Below are 24,659 nucleotides of genomic sequence, written 5' to 3'. Positions count from 1 at the left end.
ACATAGTTATTTTACTTGGTAAATATCACAAACATAAATGCAAGTGGAATAACAGAAAACCCTCCATTGTACATCTAAAAAATGAATGTAAACTTTACTTTGCGTCTCTAAAACTGATGTGTGAAAAAAAAAGCTTATATGAAACGATGTCTTTGTTTCTTCATTTTTATTAATACACTTCCCATAGCTTGTCAGTAAATGTATCTTTTTTTTGCTCTCAACCCCCAAATGTTGAATATCTGTAGATGATTGTTTTGTTTCATGTTTCCTTTATTGTATAACCTACAGAGTGTTGTTCAATAAAATTTGAAAAATAAAATAAAGATGAGTCTGCATCTCCTTCCCGTCATGCATCGCTCCCGCCCCGCCGGTTCCGCCGGGCTGCTGAACCGAGCTTACCCCTCCCGAAGCCCCGCCCCCGCCGCAGTCTGGGGGCGGGGTTTAGAGAGGGGGCGTGGTCTCGGCAGGACCGTGGGTGTCGTCACTCCTCACTGCTGCTGCTGCTGCAGGACCTGTTTGTGGTCCTGGTTCTGGTCCCAGTCCTGGTTCTAGGTCTGGATCTGGTTCTGGTCGGACTCTCCTCCTCCTCCTCCGTGCGCGTGCGTGTCTGTCTCCGCCGGATCGGCCTGCAGGTGAGCGTGCGCGTGCGTGTGTCCCCCATCTGTACATCTCCTTATGTTTGTCTCTGCATCATCATCATCATCATCATCATCATCCTGGTCCTGGTTCTAGATCTGGTCCTGGTCCTCGTTCTGGTCCTGGTCCTGGTGCAGCATCCGCGTGCCCGCGGTGGGAGGCGCGTGCACGGCCGCCCGTCGGAACCACCTGTCGTCGTGGATGCGCATCGGCCGCGCGCATGAACTTGGTTGTTTTTGTGAACTGTTTTCTGGGGGTGATGGTGCAGGAGGGGCCGGTCCTGGACCAGAACCACCAGAACCTGGTCTGATCTAGTCTGGACTCCTGGTCCTGGTCCTGGTCTAATGGTCTTCTTGGTTTTACCCCCCCCTGTAAAGCGAATTTCCCTCTGGGGGACAATAAAAAAAAAAGAAAAAATGAAATTGAATTGAATGTAGTCTGGACTCCTGGTCCTGGTCTGATGTAGTTTGGAGTTCTGGTCCTGGTCTGGTCTGGACTCCTGGTCCTGGACCAGAACCACCAGAACCTGGTCTGGTGTAATCTGGAGTTCTGGTCCTAGACTCCATCAGTCCAGAGACCCGGTCTCCTGGTCTAGTCCGGAGTCCTGGTCCCATGTAGTCTGGACTGGTCCTGGCCTGATGTAGATCAAATTCCTGGTCCTGGTTCTGGTCTAGATTGGAGTCCTGGTCCTGGTCCGGTCTAGACCTGTTCCTGGGTGTTTGTGTTGAGATCAGCTTCGGTCCACAGAGACATCAGAACCGGGTTTTGGGTCTCTGGTCCACCTGGTCTGGCATGGTTTTTCTCAGACCCGGTTTCTGATCCGGATGAGGTTCTGGATCTGGACCCTAGTGGTCTGTAGAGGACCTGCAGGTCTGGATCTGGACCCTAGTGGTCTGTAGAGGACCTGCAGGTCTGGATCTGGACCCTAGTGGTCTGTAGAGGACCTGCAGGTCTGGATCTGGATCCTAGTGGTCTGTAGAGGACCTGCAGGTCTGGGTCTGGACCCTAGTGGTCTGTAGAGGACCTGCAGGTCTGGACCTGGACCCTAGTGGTCTGTAGAGGACCTGCAGGTCTGGATCTGGACCCTAGTGGTCTGTAGAGGACCTGCAGGTCTGGATCTGGACCCTAGTGGTCTGTAGAGGACCTGCAGGTCTGGATCTGGACCCTAGTGGTCTGTAGAGGACCTGCAGGTCTGGATCTGGACCTGCAGGTCCAGGTACGTGGTCTACACCAGGGGGATTATGGGTAATGTAGTTCTGTTTGGACCAGCAGATGTAATTTGATGTGATTTATTTCCAGCTGGATTCAGACTCTGAGTCAGAACTGGGTCGGTGCCGGAGACGGTGACGCAGGTTCCAGGTCGTAAATCACCGGATCTGCTGCAGCGTTTGATCTGAAACTGGAGCGGTTCTGGTCCGGTCCGTTAGCTCCGTCAGCCATCCATGACATCACAGAGGGAATGTCATCGTGTGATAGAAACCAAAATAAGGAATAATTCTGGTTCTGGTCCACAAGGGACTAGGGAGGTTTCTCAAGCTGGAGTTCCCCGTCCTCCTTTTCCTCTTGAAGCTGCCGGTCTCTGCCGGTCTCTACCGGTCTCTCAGGGTCCCAGCTCCCCCGATCCTGGGAAGAACCGGGTCCGATCCAAAGTTTAAGCCCGGGTCGGCCTCGATCGGTGACCCGATTCACGGCAGAATCCGAGGAATATGTCTCACCTGGGAATATCCTGCGTTTCCAGACGTCTGATCCCCCCAGGTCCCCCCAGGTCCCCCCAGGTCCCCCCAGGTCCCCCCAGGCCCCCCCAGGTCCCACCAGGTCCCCCCAGGTCCCACAAGGAGCCGACTGTGATCCTCATTCAGTTTCAGGAGCTAGCGGAGCTGCTACGGTGACTAGCATAGTTGAAACCAGGACTAGCGTAGCTCAAAAATGAACTGGCGTAGCTGAAACGGGGATTAGCGGAGCTGAAACATGGACTAGCGTAGCTCAAAAATGGACTAGCGTAGCTGAAACGGGGATTAGCAGAGCTGAAACATGGACTAGCGTAGCTCAAAAATGGACTAGCGGAGCTGAAATATGGACTAGCGTAGCTGAAACAGAGACTAGCTGTTTTGGGAGAAAATCTTACTTTAAGGTTCTAGAGTGGTCGGCTGTGCAAAAATGAATCACACACACACACACACACACACACACACACACACACACACACACACACACACACACACACACACACACACACACACACACACACACACACACACACACACACACACACACACTCGCTTTTGCTATAATGAATACATTTCTTAGCAAGCAGTGCACACAAAAAGACTCACACACAACTGCCCTTTGCTAGGATAACTGTGTCAGGTTATCCCCCGCAAATGGCAGAGCAATAAACAATTACACAGGGGCTAGGCCTTGATAACTCTAACCTCGACACAGAAGGACTGGAGAGCCGGACAGTCCTGGCAGAGCAGCCATAAACCCGCTGGGCGTCCGTGCACTAGACCCGCAGCTGACTCCGACTCAAACTTCCGGCTTTCTCGTCTTTATACCTTTTACTCAAGCCCGCAAGCTCTCACAATAAGACCTTGGTTCCCACGGGAGCTCTCCCGTGTGAACAAGCGCCTCTCTCACAGCTACAATAATACTAAACAGCAGGTGCAGACTGTGTTTTGGGAATTCAGGGCATTTCAGGACATAAAACATATTTTTTCTTCCTTCACTAGCGGAGCTGAAACCAGGACTAGCGTAGCTCAAAAATGGACCAGCGTAGCTGAAACAGGGACTAGTGGAGCTGAAACACGGACTAGCGGAGCTGAAACCAGGACTAGCGTAGCTCAAAAATGGACCAGCGTAGCTGAAACAGGGACTAGTGGAGCTGAAACATGGACTAGCGTAGCTCAAACAGGGACTAGCGGAGCTGAAACATGGACTAGCATAGCTCAAAAATGGACTAGCGTAGCTGAAACGGAGATTAGTGGAGCTGAAACATGAACTAGCGGAGCTGAAACCTGGACTAGCGGAGCTGAAACATGAACTAGCGGAGCTGAAACTGGGATTAGCGGAGCTAAAACAAGGACTAGCGGAGCTAAAACATGAACTAGCGGAGCTAAAACAGGGACTAGCGGAGCTGAAACATGAACTAGCGGAGCTAAAACAGGGACTAGCGGAGCTGAAACCAGGACTAGCGGAGCTGAAACATGAACTAGCGGAGCTGAAACTGGGATTAGCGGAGCTAAAACATGAACTAGCGGAGCTAAAACAGGGACTAGCGGAGCTGAAACGGGGACTAGAAGAGCTGAAAGATAAACTAGCAGAGTTAAAATGGGCACTAGCAGCACTGTAACAGGACTAGCAGACGTGTAACTTGGACTAGCGTAGCTCCATGGTCGTTGTCGGCCTCGTTAGCTGCCGGTCCCAGCAGACGTCGATCTGGAAAAGATCTGGTTCCTCCAGATTGATCCACACTGGAGGACCAGAGCAGAAGCTACTGGCTCTTAGCTTAGCTGCTTTTAGCTTAGCCTCGGTCTCGGGTCCTTTCAGACCAGCGGACGAGACCAGCTAACCTGATTTTGTAGCTCTGGTCTCTTACAGATATGTATGATTATGTTTAATTAGGTCTTTATTCACAGCTAAGAAATCAATACAGCGCTAAACGCTAACGTGATTGACAGCTCGTCACTGGCTGCTAGCAAAAGACCACGCCCCCAATTTTACATACTTTCTTTTTCTTCATGTAATTTTAACTAATGAGGTTTGTAAAAATGTGTAATAGTTGTGAAATCTGGAGACTGAACCAGACTTTTGAACAGAAACTAAAACTGCAGCAAAGCAGCAAGAGAATTGCAGCAAAACAACAGCAACTAAAGCAGCGGAAAAACAGCAACTAAAACAGCAGCAAAACTGTAGCAAAACAGCAACAAAACAGCAACAAAACAGCAGAAAAGTGTAATTGTAAAGTGTAAATAAATTCAGATATATGAGACTTTAGATGATTTTAGGGTGAATTTTCAACATTTGTTGGTAAACTGGTCATGAAGCAGATTTTCAAAGTGTCTGGACCTTTTTTGTTCTTTCAGTAACTCGGTTCGTTGAAGGATCTGGGAACTTTGAAAAGCCTGTATTCTGAAGGGAAGAGCTTTAGTTTTTGTTTGGATGTATCTGGGATGGAAACTCGTTATCAGTGAAGCCGTCTGGACTGTCCGCCTGTTTCTGCTTACTTTCACCCCCGAGTGTGTTTTTAACGAGTGTTACGTCACGCTGGACAGGTTTGACCTGAACGGGGTCAAACTCACGCTGCGCCTGAAACATCCTAACGCTGCCGGATCAGATCAGCTCAGCCTGGCTGGGCCTCCGCCGAGGTTTATGGATTATTAGGGAGCATTTATGGGAGTTTTAGAAGCTGAACGTACACATTTCCGTCCCACACGCCCCTGAAATCTGGCGCATAAAACATGTTTGTGTGAAAAACGCTGCGTTAATTCACAGCAGGAAGTCATTTTCCACTCGTATGTTTCCAATGAAGGCTGTGGCCGTTTTTGTCGGATTACGTCCTGATAGAATCTGGCATCTGCTGACAAAGAGCTGATGGAAAAATGACAACAGAAGGCCAGCGAAGGTGAATAGTTTGTTTTTGTGATGGTTTGTTTCAGCTGAAGTCGCTGCAGTTTAACCTGATTCATTATTAATTTCACAGGTGACTGATGAGGCAGGAAATGATCAAAAACTGCAGAAAAACCGCAACAAATCCACAGAAAAACTGCAACTAAAACTGCAGCTAAACAGCAACTAAAACTGCAGCTAAACAGCAACTAAAACTGCAGGAAAACAGCAACTAAAACTGCAGCAAAACAGCAACTAAAACTGTAGCAAAACAGCAACTAAAACTGCAGCAAAAATGCAGCAAAACAGCAACAAAACAGCAGAACAACTGCAGCAAAAAAGCAACTAAAACTGCAGCAAAACAGCAACTAAAACTGCAGCAAAACAGCAACAAAACAGCAGCGAAACTGCAGCAAAAAAGCAAAAAAACAGCAACTAAAACTGCAGCAAAACAGCAGAAAACGGCAGCTAAACAGCAACTAAAACTATGGCAAAACTGCAGCAAAACAGCAGAAAACGGCAGCTAAACAGCAACTAAAACTATGGCAAAACAGCAGAAAAACAGCAGCTAGAAGTCCATCAAAATAGCAACTAAAACAGTAGCAAAACAGCAACTAAAATTGCAGCAAAACAGCAGCAAAAACATCAGCAAAACTGCAACCAAAACAGCATAAAACAGCAGCTAAACAGCAAAAAAGCAGTGGAAAAACAGCAGCAAAACAGCAACTAAAACTGTAGCAAAACAGCAACTAAAACAGCAGCAAAACAGCAACTAAAAGAACAACTAAAAGCCACTAAAACAGCAAAAAAACTGCAGCAAAACAACAGCAAATGCCAGAAAAATGCTAGAAGACTGGACTGTACCGTTGTTTAACTTCAGTTTTATAATAACTTTCCATTATTATAGAAGTGCTAGATCACTAATGTTAGCTCACTAGATAGAGGGCAAGTATTTCCTAGCTAGCTAGCCAGCTATCAGTAAGTTCTAGCTAGCTGACAGAAAACAAGTTAGTAGGCTAACGATAATTTACTGATATCTACCTGTCACAACAAGCTAACTAGTTTGTTAAAACAGGCTAGCAAGCTTTCAGAACGAGCTAGCTGTCAGAGGAGCTATGTAGCTCTGCTAAAGAAAAGCAGATAATATTCCCTATTTTGATCCTCATTGTTAAAATATTTTCTCGTGACTAATAGCAAAGTAAAATATGTGGCGTTGTCGGTGGAGGTGACGTGAAGCTACAGCTAAGTTTAGCCTAATATTTACAACAGAAACCTCATAAACACTTATTTTTGTTCAGGATTGTTAGCGTATCTTTAGGACGCGGTCAGCGGTTAGTTGTTTATAACGTCTGTTCGCAGTCGCTGTTAGCGTAGTTCTTTAAGGACGGGTTGGCTAAAGGCCAATGCTATTGATGGAAACAGTGCTAACGCTAAGTCATTGTTGTCTATTCCAGTTTCTAACTTAACAACCAATAATAGAATCCTGTACAACTTCCTTCATATTCAGACTGAAAGTTCTTCCAAAGCCTGCCAGTTATTCGCACTGAGCTAGCTACTACCGGCGATGGCGAAGCGTACATGTTCTCCCCGAAGTCCACTGTCTTGTTAGCCAAAGTTTAGAAGGCTAATTTAGCGCGCTTTTCCTAGGATAATAACAATAATTTGTCGTTGTTCTTTCCTCACAAACACCGAGGTGTAGTTGCAAAGCTCTGGACTGCAGTGATTCTGGACTCTGAGATCCGGGTTTGAGGCTTTACAGGAGAAATGTTGTCAGATTATTTAATCTACAACCAAATAATCAAACATACTTTTATCAGTTGTGTTTGTTTTGATTTTTAAATATGGTTTGAAGATTTAAAAATACTTTTCAGTCTTGGAAAACAGATGGTTCTCATGTTTTGGGAACAAAGATTCGACTTTACGACTTTATTAATCCCTTTGGGACGTTCCCTTGGGGAAATTGACCAGAAGAAGGACCTTTAGAAAAGGTTCCCGGGGTCCAAACGGGCTCAATGTCTACCGTCGGCCCTGAAGTTTAACTGGAAGATGTTCAGATCGGGGTGGACGTCTCCTCCCAGTATCATGAAAACACTCACAAAACACACCCGGACTGTGTGCTGACCTTGAAGGGACTCGGAGTAATTTGATTTCCATCTAGCCAAAGGCGTTTCTCTGACACACACACACACACACACACACACACACACACACACACACACACACACACACACACACACACACACACACACACACACAGTCTCTCTTTATGTTTCTCTCTATCTCTGTAACATTCCTGGTAAATGAAATGTTCAGTTTTGGGCCTCCAGATGTGGGCCGTCTATGTACACATCATCTGCTCTGTGTGTGTGTGTGTGTGTGTGTGTGCGTTCTAGTTCTAGTTGCCTCATGGGGGCGTGTTTTGGTACAATCCCTCGCCTTGTTGGGACGGTGGTCCCTGTGGGAACCGCAGCCTCAAACGAACGAAGCAGATCGTTATTCTGAGGTTCTGGTCGAGGTGTGAAGTGAGATCTGGCTTCGGTTTGAAGCTGAGGAAATAAAAGTTAACTTCCCCCGTTCGTGGAAGGGAAAAAACCCAGACCCCGATCCGGATCCTGGTTTCAGGGTCCAGTTGTGTAACGTATGTTGTACTCGTGCCCTCAGGCGGGACCGTTGCAGCGAAAAAAGCAGCAAAACACCAGAAAACAGCAAAAAAAACTGCAAAAAACAGCAACTAAAACAGCAACAAAACAGTACAAAATAGCAGAAAAACAGCAGCAAAACAGCAACAATCACCCATGTATATACTGCAACTCAAAACTGTGTAAATCGTATAATCACAACTCATCTGTTCATAATATATATTATCATTCATTCATGTCTGACCTGCACCTTATAACAACAGTTATTTATTAATCTGCACTATGTACATACATATTTTTATATATATATATATATATATATATATATATATATATATATATATATATATATATGTGTTTATTTCACTGCATAAGCACTTCTGGTTAGATACTAACTGCATTCCGTTGCCCTGTACTTTTTGACATGTGCAATGACAATAAAGTTGAATCTAAATCTAAACTAAAACTGAAGCAAAACAGCAAGTAAAACCGAAGCAAAACAGCAGAAAAGCAGCAACTAAAAGTGCATCAGCGAGGGTGGGGTCGCCAGGGAAACGCTGACAGGAAATGAGCGGCTATCAGAAAACTGGGACGCTGCATCTGGGCCGAGGGCCGGCGGAACCGGCGGAGGAGTGAACGGAGGAAGTGCAGAAGTACGTTTTCATGAACTTTTCCCTGAGACGCCTCGCTGGCCGCTTTCACCAGATATTCAGTTTCCTGGGAATCGATGGCGGTCGTCAGGAGTTGCTATGGCGACAAACAGCCGTACATCATCGACCTCCACCCTCGTCGTCTGGAGATTTCAGCTGTAACAGAACTGCTGATGACCTCATTCCCCGTCCTGTGTGTGTGTGTGTGTGTGTGTGTGTGTGTGTGTGTGTGTGTGTGTGTGTGTGTGTGTGTGTGTGTGTGGATATGCAGCAGCTTTACACCAGCGTATTCTTTACCCTCAAATACCCGCTGACACACTCGGCATCCTGGGAAAGGGCTGTGATGACATTGGCCGGAGTCGGGGGGGGAGGGGCGGCTCGTCCTTCACCAGACGTACGTTTGTCCCAGTTTTAGAGCTTCTGCCCTGCAAATAACTTTCACCATCCTTCAAGGATTAAAGGACAATTAAATCTGTTTTCGTAGATTCTTATTTCAGCATCTGAAGCTACAAACTTTTACTTTTTAATAAACCGTATTCTGCTCACTTCCAGTCATCTAGTTTTGATGTTTTGACCTTCTGGAGTTGCTCTGCAGCGTAACTCGAGACGTTCAGAAGGAGAGGCTTTTCTGATTGGTTGAATCCCTGGAGGCATCCTGGAGTGGGCGGGGCTAATGGCTCACCTTTATGTAGAGATGCACTGATCAGGATTTTGAGCGCTGATCACCAATAACCGATCTCCAAAATCAGTATCTGCCGATCACCAATCACAGCGTGAAATCCATACATTTGTCAATATTGTTGTCTCATGTACGATGAGATGAGATGAGAAAGTATCATGAATTGTCTGTTTTATTGAATGCTGAGGCAATATGCAATATTTCACACTCTAGAGACTCTTAGAGACGACTTAGACTCGGGTTACAAAGAGTAAGTTTAGCTTAATAGCTTAATCTTTCCTGTGGTAATAATTATGTACAACATGTGCAGCAACACAGACAACAGTAGACAGGTCACTCTCTTAGAGTTGATACAAGTTGTAAACTATAAACCTTTTCCTGTGGAAAAAGGAATTACATCTTAAAATAAAAAATGAATTATGAATTATTAAGCTTTGCTAAAGCTTTACCTGCATAAAGCTGTGGACTGTATATAGTCTGGTAAAACTTCTTTCACCAGTGAAATATTTACGTCTCGGCAGCGCATACCGCGGATCCAAGCTGCTAACGACGCGTTTAAACCCGATGTCTTCTACAACAGAAAGCGACTGATGAGCAAAGCATACGAATTCCTTAACTTATTATGTAGTTTTCTAGTTGTCGTTTATAGGTCTGTTACGTTCAGCGGAGTTAGCGGCGTTGCTCCTTTTCTTTCTCTGCCTTAGCGGCAGCCAACAACTCAATATACTCCTTCGTGTGAAAAACTTTCAAATATCTTATCAGCTTTGTTGTGTTGAAATTCTGTTATAACATTCCTCCTCGGGGTTTCTCCTTTAAACACCTTGCAAACTGCAAATTTGTTGTCCTATTCGGATGTTGTAAAACTCCCATAACAGCGACGCCATTTTCAGTGTTGATGCTTTCTAGAGACGGCCACGCCCCCCCAGGACACCTGGGTCTGAGGTGCGGGAACGCAGCGCGGCCGGCCGTTTTTGTTGTTTTTAAATGTCATCTGATCGGCTTTGAACTATTATTTTCCGATCTCCGATCAAAACAGATAGGGGCATTATCGGGCCGATACCGATCGGTTACCGATCGATCGGTGCATCTATACTTGTTGCAGAACCAGGACCAGACCGTGATCTCGCGCCGCTGCTCTTTGTTCCCCACAGGAAGTCTCGTCCCCACAGCGCGATGATGTAAACAGACTTATGTCCCCGTATTGTCAGTAAAACTAACACATACACACACACACACATGCATGTACATCCCAGGGAATCAGATTAGATCTGACATCCCACGATGCACTGCAGCCTGAGCTGGGCAGGACTGTGTGTTGGAGGGAGGAAGTGTCTGGCAGCTGGCCCAGATGGTGGGATGGATCGTCACGGCGACGGCGCCGGTTTACGTCGAGGCTCTCGCAGTCGGACCGGCTGGATCTGAAACCGGGCCGGTTCTTCTGGTCTTCGGGGGACTCCAGGTTGAGTGACCACGCCCACTTTCCCTCAGCTAGCACAATCTAGCTGGTTTAGCTCAGTTTAGCTCATGCTAACCAGTGGTGCTACGTGTAGCGTCAGTTCTGTCCTGGTCAGAGTAGATTTTGGTGATTGACCTGGGGAGTTTGTGGGCGGGGCCAAACTCAGCTGGTGGGGGTCGTCACGGAAACGGCTGCAGGCTTGGAGGAAGAGGAGAGGATGATGATGGAGGAGGAGGAGGATGGGTGGGGGGGGGGGGGCTGAGAGAGGGAGGGGTGAACGGAGGGAAATAAAAGGGGGGATGGAGGGCAGATCAGTATTTCCCCCTCGTCCCTCTTGTTTTCCCTCCCTCCTCTGATCCGTCTGGGAACAGAAAGTTCTTCCCGGGTCTCCGGGGGCCGAGGCCCCGCCCACCACGCCCTGGCGATGATGTCACTCCGAGACGCCCGGACGGGACGTGTTTGTGCATGAGAACTTTTATGGTCGACGCCGGTTACCAGGACGTGGGACCGAGGGAGCGGCCCTGGTGGGACCGGTCCTGGTACCCTGGTCCTGGTACCATGGCCCTGGTACCCTGTACCCGCTCAATAACTCTACTACTTTGTTTTCAAAATCTTCTGATATCAGATGTAACTTTTACACACTTCTGTTGTAGCAGCAGAATATTTGAGTAGTTTCTGGCTTGGTTCTGGTCCTGGTTCTGGTCCTGGTCCTGGTTCTGATTCTGGTTCGAAGGGGACCTGCACGGGTTCCTTCTGCCGTCCGTCGTGTCCTTCTCTGTTGGATCTGGTCTCTGCTGGATCTGGTCTCTGGTGGATCTGGTCTCTGTAGATCTGGTCTCTGTCTCCCGGTCCCCGGGTTCACCGGGGGGTCAGGTGGTTCTCGGCCTCCCGCCGGACCAGGACCAGTAATGAGGCAGAAACTCTTTCTTCTTCTGTGGTTAATTGCCGTCCGGCTTCATTACCGGTTCGGTCTGAGCTGAATTCCAGGAGAGTCGTCACCGTCCGGCGTCCTGGAGCCACAATCAGACGTCTGTCCCTGGTCCTGGTTCTGTCCGCCTGGACGGACACAGGGACCTTTCAGAGACGGATCGGAGGGGAATCACATGTGGAGGTCGTCTGGAGGTCGTGTAAAGGTCGTCTGTCCGCGCGTTCGGAAGGTCTGACGCATCCAAGGAGACAAAAACATGTTTTCGTCTCCTTCGATGCGTCAGTTAGAATAAAATAAAATGTTCAGACGCGACGTCAAATGTACGAAGAGAAAACCGGGACGAGGGACACGGAGGACACGGAGGACAACGGCGACACAAATGTACGATGTTGTCGGGGTTCTCGTCTCAGGTTACCGCCCTTTTTTCTACGCCACAACCCGGTGCGGTGACCCGCGACTGTGGCTGAGCTAACCTAAGCCGCCGCGGCTACGAACGCCATCTCCTACATAAATGTTTCTGCGTTAGCGTGGTGCTGTAATAACGCTGTAGTAACACCTTGATAATGCCGTAGTAACGCTGTAGTAACGCAGTGGTAACGCCATGGTAACGCCGTAGTAGTAATGTCGTAATAACGTTGTGGTAATGATGTAGTATTGCCGTGATAACGCCATAGTCACGCCGTAGTAATGCCGTAGTAATAATGCTGTGATAACGCAGTGGTAACACTGTAGTATCAGCGTGGTAACGCCATGGTAACGCCGTAGTAATAACATCAATAACGCCGTAGTAACGCTGTAATGATGCCGTGGTAACACCGTAGTAACGCCGTAGAAGTAACGCCGTAACGCCATAATAACGGCGTGGTAACGCCGTAATAGTAATGCTGTGGTGACGGCATAAAAATGCTGTGGTAACGCCGTAGTAGTAACGCTGTGGTAACGCTGTAGTAGTAATGTCGTAATAACATTGTGGTAATGATGTAGTATCGCCGTGATAACGCCATAGTCACACCGTAGTAATGATGCTGTGATAACGCTGTGGTAATGATGTAGTAACGCCGTGGTAACGCTGTAGTAATGTCGTGGTAACGCCACGGTAACGCCGTAGTAGTAACACCGCGATAACGCCGTAATGATGCCCTGGTAACACCGTAGTAGTAATGTCGTAATAATGTTGTGGTAATGATGTAGTATCGCCGTGATAACGCGGTAGTCATGCCGTAGTAATAATGCTGTGGTAACGCCATAGTAATAACGTCATAATAACGCCGTTGTAACGGCGTAGTAATGCCGTGGTAACACTGTAATATCAGCGTGGTAACGCCGTAGTAATAACGTCATAATAACGCCGTAGTAACGCCGTAGTAGTAACGCCGTAGTAGTAACGCCGTTGTAACGGCGTAGTAATGCCGTGGTAACGCTGTAGTAACGCCGTGGTAATACCGTAGTAACAATGCTGTGATAACGCAGTGGTAATGACATAGTAACGCTGTGGTAACACTGTAGTATCAGCGTGGTAGTAACGCCGTAGTAACACTGTGATAACGCTGTATTGATGCCGTGGTAACGCCGTAGTAACTCCGTGGTAACGCCGTGGTAACGCAGTAGTAACGCCGTGGTAACATCGTAGTAGTAACGCCGTGGTAACATCGTAATAAGGCTGTAATCCCGCCAGCATCCACCAGGGGGCGGTGCAGCTCCTTAACTTGCTCAGACGCAGCAGTTGAAGTATATTTTATTTGTCGGAGACAAACCCGCCCTGATCGGCTTGAAAACCTGCCGATGCGTCGAATATCTGCAGGTTTGGAGATTTTAGAGATTTTAGAACTTTAAATGAACCGAACCGTGATGTTTGTGAACCGTCACCTCCTGAGGAGAGTCTGAGTTCTGACCCGTCTGTTCCTCCGGACACGAGTTCAGGATAAACGGATCAGAGGAAAGTTGTTTCTCCCACTTTACATCAACAAATCAGCACCAAAGGGTTGAATTGTTTGAGGTTCAAACAACAAGAGGTTGTTTGCTTGTAGAAGGGGGGTGTGTTCTGTCGGCCCGTCGCTAATAAAACCGGTCCGAACCTCCAGGAATGTGTTTGGAGAAACCAGCTGATGAAACAACCTCCAGCTCCCAGCATGCACCACTGCACCACTGGCCTTATTAGGTCACATCAAAGCCCAAAACAACCGTCCAGGAGACTCTGAGAAAAACAAACGAGTCCAAATAAAACAGATATTTCAGACTTGGTTCGTCTGGAGAATAAAAGCCGGCGGGTTTGTTCCCAAAACAAAAACACCTGAACAATGCGTTCGGGTGCCGTCGGACCTTTCAGCCTGAAAACAGAGTTAAGAACATGGTAGGGCTGGGCGATATGGACCAAAAGTCATATCTCAATATTTTCTAGCTAAATGTTGATACTCGATATATAGCCATATTTTTTCTGTGACATAATTGGGGTTTCCCCCAACGCATTATAGCATAGCATCTCTGTTAGCATCTCTGTTAGCATCTCTGTTAGCATCTCTGTTAGCATCTCTGTTAGCATCTCTGTTAGCTTCATTTTTTCTGAGGCAAACCCTTAAAAGAACAGTCAGTTTTAATACAAAGCCTCGTGCCAAATGTCACACAGGTTCCTTTATTAACAGAGGTCTGCACAATATCAAAATGTATAAAACAAATGAAATAAAAATGAACTGCCTGCATATATAGAATAAAAATGCTTCTTGTATAAAATAAAACAAATATCCCTTTCCTGCATAACAATTAAATTAAAATACACTGTGCAATTAATACAATGTAGACAGTAACAGGCAGACTTTTCCACTGAGGTTGACAGTTGTGAAAATAACAAAACATTTGTGCAAATCTCAAATAAAACATTCAAGTCAATTTGTCACAAAATAAGCTATATCAAAATCATTAATCATTTTTTTAAATCGATATAAACGATATTGTCTCGTACCATATCGCGTTTGAAAATATATCGATATATATTAAAATCTCGATATATCGCCCAGCCCTAGAACATGGCAGGTTCACGAAACCCACAATTCTGAGGGGTTGTTCTCAATATTGACCTGATATCAGCCGTATTGGATCGGTTGTATTGGTCTGGTATCGGTTATATTGGTCTGGGATCGGCCGTATTGATCTAGTATCGGGTGTATTGGTCTGGGATCGGCCGTATTGATCTAGTATCAACCATTGCATGGTTGCATGAAATATTTTTAACTTGGATGTTTTAAAATTGTATGTAATTGTATGTTTTTTATTGATTCCTGTAAAATTCTCCTCTTTTTCCAGTGGAGCCCTGGCTTTCACTGCTAGCTGAATTGAATAAAATAAAATAAAATCATATTGATCTGGTATCGGTCGTATTGATCGTATAAATCTGGTGTGTTGACAAAACCAGCAACATTGTCCCGCTGGAGCTGAACTCTGTTGTGCTGCCACCATGTGGTCAGAACTGGTACAACAAGCTTGGGGGGATGATTGGATTTAATCCCAGAACAAAAAAATCATCAAAATTTGAGCAGCTAACCAACTAGCTAGAAAGCTAACCAGCTAGGAAGTTAACCAGCTAGCCAACAGTCTTTGGTCATCACTTGCAGTTGGAAGTCCACCGGGGGGGGGGGGGGGTGAAGGCTGCTAGCATGTAGCCTCCCCGATGCTCTGACCGAGCCATCTAGCTGGACCGTGGCTAGCTGCAGATACCCGGCTAGCGGTGGCTAGTGGCGTTAGCTCTGAAGGAGCTCAAGCTCTCGCTGTTTCGGGTCCGCCCGCCTGTTTTCAGTTTCAAAGTTTCAACGTTTATTTAGACAGGACAATGTATATTAATGAACGCTACATTAAGCGTAAGTGTAAATACACTGGATTTTAGCAGAAATGCTAGTTTCCACCTGCAGTCCCCACAGAAAACATAAAAACACTTCAGTAAAACAACACAATCAAACAAGGGAACAAACATAAAACATACATATTAGAAAAATAGATTTAGCAGCATTTAAAAGCAGGATGGATTGTATCTAAAGTGACTTCAACAAAAAATGCATATTACAATAATGAAATACCAGCGATGGTAATATTATATATTATTATGGTACTGAGAGGATCCAAGTTGTGTGACATACAAAGTGTTGCGTTGCGCATTGCCCTGGTACGTACAAATTAAAACGGATAATTAACATTAAGACCAAAAGTTGTTTCGGTTCAACGAGGTTGATGGAAAGTAGCGATTGTTAGCATATTAGCTTAGCATGAGCTAAGCTACGCTGAAATAGCTAGCTGGTTGTAACTGAGTTTAGGTCTGTTCCAGCTAACTGCTACGCTAGCTCGTTATTCCCAGTCCTGGATTAACCGGGGTGGGCGGAGCCGACTCCTGACAGCGTTGATGGGAACAAACCGGGTCCAGAACCGGGTTCTCATCACAGAGGGCTTTTGTAGTTTTGGGCCTGAAGTACGCGAGGAAGCCCATGCGGCACACGAGTGCGTGAATAATTTACAAGTTATCAAATATGGATCAGCATCTCTAGCAGCCGTCGGGTCCTGAACGCACCACAGCGTTGCTCTCCGTCTCCTGCTCCTGAGACTGAAAAGTCCTGACAGAACCCGGATCCACAGACCCGACCGGTACCTCAGGACTGGTCTGACCCTCCTGACCCGGTTCTGGACCCTCCTGACCCGGTTCTGGACCCAAACCCGGGTCTGGGCGGGATCTCTGAACAACACGACGCCCGACTGAGCAAATGTGACCTCATGATTTATTGATGGACGTGTTCGCTCACGTCTGGCTGCTTCTGTTGGTGGGGGGTTTGGGTGGGTTGGTGGGTTGAGTGGGGGGTATCTGGGGGGGTCTGGGGTTGGGGGGGGGTAATAATTCACACAACAACTAATGTAGATGTAATTAGAGGCGTGGCCTCTCGATTGGCAGATGAGCAGAGTTGTGCTGGTCACCGTTTCAGATTAGGCTGTTTGGTGCTATTATATTATTATTATTATATTATTATGCTATTATAATTATATTGTTTTATTATTATTATTATTATTATTATTATTATTATTATTATTATTATTATTATTATTATGATTATTAGTATTATTATATTAGTATTATTATAGTGTTTTATTAATATTATTATCATTATTATTATATTATTATTTTATTATATTTATATATAATAATAAAAATAATAATAATAATAATAATAATAATAATAATAATAATAATAATAATAATAACTGTAATAACTGTAATAACTGAAATAATAATAATAGTAATAATAATAGTAATGATAATAGTAATGATAATAATGATAGCTCTGAAAACAAAGTGAAAAGATGCTAAAGACAAAACCAATTTAAGTTGTTATTTCATCTCATGCATGTGTATCTTGTCTATACATCAAATCCTGAAAGATAGTCAGCCAAGTTTACAATTCTAATTGTTTTTTTTTGTAAGATGAGCAGAAGCGTTATAAGTGTAATAAGTGTAATAAGTGTAATAAGTATAATAAGTGTGATAAGTGTAATAAGTGTAATAAGCGTAATAAGCGTAATAAGCGTAATAAGTGTAATAAGTGTAATAAGCCTAGTATCGGTGAGTGTTAGTGTCAGTGCCGGGTCGGCTCAGATGAGTTTTCCTGCTGCAGAACGTTCCAGCTCAGACGTTAGAGCTGCAGGTGGAAACAGATCAGTTTTTCCTGCTGCAGAAACGTTCCAGCTCAGACGTTAGAGCTGCAGGTGGAAACAGATCAGTTTTTCCTGCTGCAGAAACGTTCCAGCTCAGACGTTAGAGCTGCAGGTGGAAACAGATCAGTTTTTCCTGCTGCAGAACGTTCCACTCAGACGTTAGAGCTGCAGGTGGAAACAGATCAGTTTTTCCTTATCTGGTTCCTGCTCGGCGTGATCTCGCCCTCCGCCTGCATTCCTCCCTCAGCCTTTCATCCTTTCATCCCCCCTTTTGTTCTCTCACATGACGGAGCAGAAGAGGCCCCGGAAACGAGCAGCTCGGGGGCCCGGGTTCTGATCGGCCTCCGGGTCCGACTCACGGGTTCTGACTGGGACTGGGGATCCATTCACATGTCAGGAATACATTTGATTCTGATTCTTAAGATTCAGAATTGATTATCACGATTTGATCCAATCCGATTCCGATATTGATTTGGGTTAGAGTTAATAAAACTGTTTTTTCAGCTGTTGCATGAATGATATGATTGTAGTTATGCAACATATTAATACTAGTATTATATTGAGATTCTGGGCGTTTTTGGATCAGTTTAGATAAGTTTAAATCAGTTTAAATCAGTTTAAATCAGTTTAGATCTGTTCAGATCTGATTCAAATATATTTTTATATTTGATATAATTGTAGCTCTGACGCTACAAGAAACTATCATTTTAAACCTACGATGATTTGATCTGCTCTTGAACGGATTCAAACTTCTAAAGTTCACCAATTCCTTATTTTATTTAGTTTAGGTTCTTTATTGAGATAAAAGTCGTTGAGTTTGATCTTGAACTGGAATCAAAGGGGTGAATTTCTGGAGTTCAGAGACGAAGAAGGAAAAGAGAGCTGCTTGTTGTTTCCGTCCCGTTTCCCCCATCGATGGATTGGCGTAACCGTGGCAACCGCTCACTGCATCAGCACCAACCTGAGGAGATAACGCAGTTAGACGCTGACCGTCCTGCAGACCCTGCAGCATCTGTCAGGCTTTTATTAGGAACAGAGGAAGAGGAGGACGTGGCAGGTCCTGGTTCCTCGTCTGTCAGACGTCTCTGGTTCCACGTGTGACAGCTGCCGTCTGGATCAGAGCCATGATTGGACGGGAAGAGACGGAAACTCTGCGTTTGATTTACTCTCAAGCTGTCGCCACGTCTGGTAACAACGTAGTGAGCAGACCTGCAGGTCCAGATCCAGACCTGCAGGTCCTCTACAGACCACTAGGGTCCAGATCCTAGTGGATCTGCAGGTTAAAATGTCCAGTTTTACAGCAGAATCAGGTCTACAGTTGGTCCAGAACCAGTTTGGTCTCCAGAGAAAGATGAACTTGGCGAGCCAAATGTCTGTATAATTAGGGGCGTGGCTTATTGATTGGCAGCCAATGACAAGCTGTCACTGGGTTTGGTGACAGCTGGTTTGACTTCTGAAAGTTTTATTTGTATTTTATAGAGATGCATCGATTGATCAGCAACCGATCGGTATTGGCCGATAATCTTCCATCGGTTTTGATCGGCGTTCTCAAAATAATATTTCAAAGTCGATCCGATGAAGTTTACAACAACAAACCGCCGCCAGCGCTGCGTTCCCACATCTCAGACCGAGTGACCGGCGTGACCGGCCTCGCCAGTACGGGAGTTTTACAATGTCCGAAAAGGACAACAAATTTGCAGTTTGCAACATTTGAAAGTTTTCAAAGTCGGCTGCTGCAAAGGCAGAGAAACAACAAGAGGCGCAGCAACGGCGCTAACTCAACCTGTAACAGAGACCAGGGCTGGGCGATATGGACCAAAAGTCATATCTCCATATTTTCTAGCTGAATGTTGATACTCGATATATATTGATATTTTTTCTGTGCCATAATTGGGGTTTCCCCCAAAGCATTATAGCATAGCATCTCTGTTAGCATCTCTGTTAGCATCTCTGTTAGCTTCATTTTTTCTGATCAAACCCTTAAAAAAACAGTCAGTTTTAATACAAAGCCTCGTGCCAAATGTCACACAGGTTCCTTTATTAACAGAGGTCTGCACAATATCAACATGTATAAAACAAATGAAATAAAAATAAACTGCCTGCATATATAGAATAAAAATGCTTCTTGAATAAAATAAAACAAATATCCCTTTCCTGCATAACAATTAAATTAAAATACACTGTAATTAATACAATGTAGACAGTAACAGGCAGACTTTTACACTGAGGTTGACAGTTGTGCAAATAACAAAACATTTGTGCAAATCTCAAATAAAACATTCAAATCAATTTGTCACAAAATAAGCTACCGGTATATCAAAATAATTTATTTTTTTTTTCGATATAAACGATATTGTCTCGTACCATATCGCATTTGAAAATATATCGATATATATTAAAATCTCAATATACTGCCCAGCCCTAACAGAGACCTATAAACGACAGCAGCAACAGCAAGAAAAACAAAGAACTACATCGTCAGGTGATGGATTCATATTCCTTCATCATCAGCTGCTTTTCATTGTAGCAGACATCGGGTTTAAACGCGTCGTTAGCTGCTCGGATCCCGGTTTGCGCTGATGTGTCGTTAATATTTCACTGATATTTCCTGTTGGAGTTTTACCAGAATATAAACAGTTACATCCAAACCCTCACGCAGGACGAGAGTCGTGTCAGTCGCTTCACGAGGGACATGTGGAGTTTCCTCACACGCGGCGGATGCTACCGCTAAAGCTTTGGCAAAGCTTAATAATTCATAATTATTTTTATTTTAAGATTTAATTCCTCTTTCCACAGGAAAACTAAGGTTTACAGTTTAAAACTTGTATCAACTCTAAGAGAGTAAAATATCTGCTGTCTGTGTTACTGCACATGTTGTACATAATTATTACCACAGGAAGCTAAAGCTAATAAGCTACATGAGTCTAAATCGTCTCTTAAGAATCTCTAGATTGAAATATTGCACATCAACCTGCAATAAAACAATCAATTCATGATACTTTCTCATCTCCTAATTTTGATACCTAATAATTAGGAATGGTTGATATTTTACCGTTCACGATATACTGTAAAAAAAATTCCCCACGGTAAGAATTTGGAAGGAAGGAAGGAAGGAAGGAAGGAAGGAAGGAAGGAAGGAAGGAAGGAAGGAAAGAAAGAAAGAAAGAAAGAAAGAAAGAAAGAAAGAAAGAAAGAAAGAAAGAAAGAAAGAAAGAAAGAAAGAAAGAAAGAAAGAAAGAAAGAAAGAAAGAAAGAAAGAAAGAAAGAAAAAGGATGGATGAATTTCTGTTGATGAGGTATTTGTGTAACAAACATGGCGGATCTGATTTATTCCAGTTTTGCAGTACAGGTGTAACTCATTTAATTGTTTTTTATTAATTCAATTTAATTGATGACGTTTAGTAGCATTCAGTATCTTTTATAGCAGTGATTTGGCTCCAAAGACTGAATGTGGTGATAGATTTATAGTTACAAAGGTGAAGTTGAATTGGTATTTTTTTTATCGTCATTTTTATCGTTATCGTTAAATAAATGCCGGAAATTATCGTGATACATTTTTTAGTCCATACCGCCCATCCCTACTGATAATACAAGTGTCAGTGTTGAACATGAGACAACAATATTGACGACTGTATGGATTTCACGCTGTGATCGGTGATCGGCCCTCAAACTCCTGATCGGTGCATCTCTAGTATTTTACAAATACAACACGTGTGGCGCTGCGATGGACCGGCGATCCGTCCGGATAAGCTGCAGAACCCCGTAACCCGGTCCAGGATTCAGACGGTCCAGGACAGACTTTATTACAGCATAAAGTTCTGCTGGAGTCGGTTCTGCCGGCGTCCTGAATCCTCGTCCTACATAGCGCTCTAGAGGACGTGATGGATGACTTCCTCCTCCTCCTCGTCCCAGATTCTCTGCTGCAGTGCAGGTACCAGCCGCCCCGGCGGGTTCTGCAGAGGCCCGGTCGTCCTCGGTACCGTCAGGGTCCAGAAAGCTGCTGCTGCACAAACAAGCAGCTTGTTTTACTGCAGTTTTTATGAGTTCAGCTCGAGCAGCGTGAACTTCTGCAGCTTTTTTCTTGCTGGGTTTAAAAAGTCCTCGAATGCAACACGAGGAACTAGATCTGTGGTGAAAAAATCAATTTTCAGATTCTAAATCGATTCTCATATTAATTCCTAAAAATCGATTCGTATGTCTAAAGATCCATTTTTTTTTCATCATTACATTACAACTTTTGGTATTTTTTTGTTTATGCCCAAAAACGTATCAAGATTTGATCCAATTTGATTCCGATATTGATTTGGGTTAGTGTTTTTAAAACAGTTTTTTGAGCTGTTGCATGAATGATATGACTGTATTTCTGCAACATATTAATACTAGTATTATATTGAGATTCAACAGCAAGTATTGCAGCTAATGATGCTGTAAGGACCAATCAGCTCCCAGAATGCTGATAGAACTGAAACAGAAACATCGTGTAGAATTACCAAACAGATCCAGGGAGGAAACAGAGACGGATGAAATCAGTTTTAGTTTTTCCCACAGTTCGTTTTAATTTTTTCCATTTTCTGTCTATTTAGGTTTTTAATTTTTGAGAATTTGGTTTTCAGCATTTTATGCAAATGTAACCCCAAGACAGTATATAAAGTAATGAAATATAGACAATTTATGCAATTATAACTGAAAACTTTAATGTTTTCATACCTTTAAACATATTTAAAGGCAAAAACATGGCACCAGTTATTCTGGTGTCCAACAAAACATTCCTTTTTTGGGCAGAAACAAAAAAATACCAAAAGTTTTAATTTAATGATGAAAAGAAATCGATCTTTAGACATACAAATCGATTTTTAGGAATTAATATGAGAATCGATTTAGAATCAGAAAATCGATTTTTTCAACACAGGCCTAGCCTGGGGAACACCTCAGGGGGAAACTAAGACCTTAGGAAGATGAATGAATTGGAGGTGAAATAACGACCTTAAACGAGATGTTGAGGCTGCTTTTATTAGAGTTTAAAACTGCCCTTAGTTACGTATTGATGCTGGTTTGTGGTTCTGGTGGAACCAGCAGAACCAGGAACAGAGTTCACAGGCCCTGAGTAACCAGGAAACATCACGTCTCCAAGAACACTGCAGTCATCACGTTTGCAGATGATGTGACTCTGTACAAATGTGATTAGAAAGCTTGTTCTGCCCTCGATGGTAATTAGGGAAAAGAAAAACTCCCAAAAACATAGTTGAGACTGCAGGAAAAATATCTGGAACTGAGTTAATTTACAAAGTTTCAAGTTTTTATTGTGACCGTTTTTATTTCTTTAGCAGAAGGGTGGAGTAACGGAGGCGTAGAGCCTGATGGGGTTTAGAGGAAACAAACTTTTTCATCAGTATAAAAACAATATACATCAGAAACAACCTGATTATATTGATGTAGACAGGATGTGGTGAGGTCCGAGGACAGAGCCCTGGGGAACACCCCTGGAGGAAACTAAGACCTTAGGAAGATGAATGAAGTGGAGGTGAAGTAACGACCTTAAACGAGGTGTTGGGGCTGCTTTTATTAGAGTTTAAAAGTGTCCTTTGTGACGTATCGATGCTGGTTTGTGGTTCAGGTTTTTGTAGATCCATCAGAACCAGGAACAGAGTTCACAGGCCCTGATTAACCAGGAAACATCACGTCTCCAACAACACTGCAGTCATCACGTTTGCAGATGATGTGACTCTGTACAAATGTGATTAGAAAGCTTGTTCTGCCCCGATGGTAATTAGAGAAAAGAAAAACACCCAAAAACATAGTTAAGACTGCAGGAAAACAAACTGGAACTAAGTTTTTAACTGACAGTTTTTCTTTCTTTAGCAGAAGGGTGGAGTGACGGAGGCGTAGAGCCTGATCCGGTTTAGAGGAAATAAACTTTTTCATCAGTATAAAAACAATATACATCAGAAACAACCTGATTATATTGATGTAGACAGGATGTGGTGAGGTCCGAGGACGGAGCCCTGGGGAACACCCCTGTGGGAACTAAGACTGTAATAAGGTGAATGAAGTGGCAGTGAAGTAACAACCTTAAACGAGGTGTTGGGGCTGCTTTTATTAGAGTTTAAAACTGGCCTTCGTTACGTATGGATGCTGGTTTGTGGTTCAGGTTTTTGTGGATCCACCAGAACCAGTAACAGAGTTCACAGGCCCTGATTAACCAGGAAAGAGATGTCACGTTTCCAAGAACAGAGTCATCATGTTTGCAGATGATGTGGCTGTGTACAAATGTGATCAGAAAGCTTTCTTTGCCCCGATGGTAATTAGAGAAAAGAAAAACACCCAAAAACATAGTTGAGACTACAGGAAAAATATCTGAAAATGAGTTCATTTACAAAGTTTCAGGTTTTTATCCGACCGTTTTTCTCTCTTTAACGGAAGGGTGGAGTGACGGAGGCGTAGAGCCTGATCCGGTTTAGAGGAAATAAACTTTTTCATCAGTATAAAAACAATAATATACATCAGAAACAACCTGATTATATTGATGTAGACAGGATGTGGTGAGGTCTGAGGACGGAGCCCTGGGGAACACCTCAGGGGGAAACTTAGACCTTAGGAAGATGAATGAAGTGGAGGTGAAGTAACGACCTTAAACGAGGTGTTGGGGCTGCTTTTATTAGAGTTTAAAAGTGCCCTTTGATACGTATCGATGCTGGTTTGTGGTTCAGGTTGTTGTGGAACCATCAGAACCAATAAACCCACCAGTGTCGTTCCTCCTGGCCGTCGGCCCGCAGATCTGCAGAGCTGCAGAGCTGCAGAGCTACAGAGTGTAGGCGGACGTCTTTGTGTTTCACCGTACAGCTAATAGCTCGGATCAGGCCGACGGTCTTCAGCGTGGGAGTCGGCACTCGAGCTCTCGCTGCTGCCGGTCGTTGGTTGCCACGGTGACCAATTGATGCTTGAGGTGCAGAATCGCTAAAAATACCGAGAGCTGCTTCTCCATCTGCTTCTCCATCTGCAGCGTCTCTGCTGCGTCTTCCTTGGTTCATAAAAACATAAATCAAGGAAATAACTACTTTTATTTCATAAACTCTCGCCCAGTTTACTGCTTCACAAAACACAAGCAAATCTGGAATAGAATATTAATACCTGTACCACAAAAACATGTAAATAATATAAGAATAATAGAAATACATTACAAATACAACCATTAACCTTAAATACATTTGAATTAATACAGTTTGTACAATAACTTTAGACATAAGCTACATTTACACTATGGAATAGTCACAAAAACTACATAAAATAACTAAATATCTAAATAAAATGACTAAATACAAAACCTTTATTATAATTCATACTGTACATACAACTATGTACATAATGGCGTTTTTACTGACATCTA

General features: G+C 44.0%; 1 protein-coding gene across 1 annotated transcript in view; it reads left to right on the top strand.

The window, feature by feature from the left end:
• The first annotated feature begins 498 nt into the window (after window positions 1–498).
• Window positions 499–24,659, top strand: part of LOC133463279 (spectrin beta chain, non-erythrocytic 1-like) — a 123,271-nt gene continuing 99,110 nt past the window's right edge. Inside the window, 1 exon segment of the mRNA XM_061744734.1 lies at window positions 499–632. The gene's annotated coding sequence lies outside the window, so the exon portion shown is untranslated.

This window comes from Cololabis saira, chromosome 17 (genome assembly GCF_033807715.1).
Source record: "Cololabis saira isolate AMF1-May2022 chromosome 17, fColSai1.1, whole genome shotgun sequence".
Classification (NCBI taxonomy): Eukaryota; Metazoa; Chordata; class Actinopteri; order Beloniformes; family Belonidae; genus Cololabis; species Cololabis saira.
The sequence above is the reverse complement of the archived record's forward strand: the minus strand, read 5'-3'. Positions and strand labels throughout refer to the sequence as shown.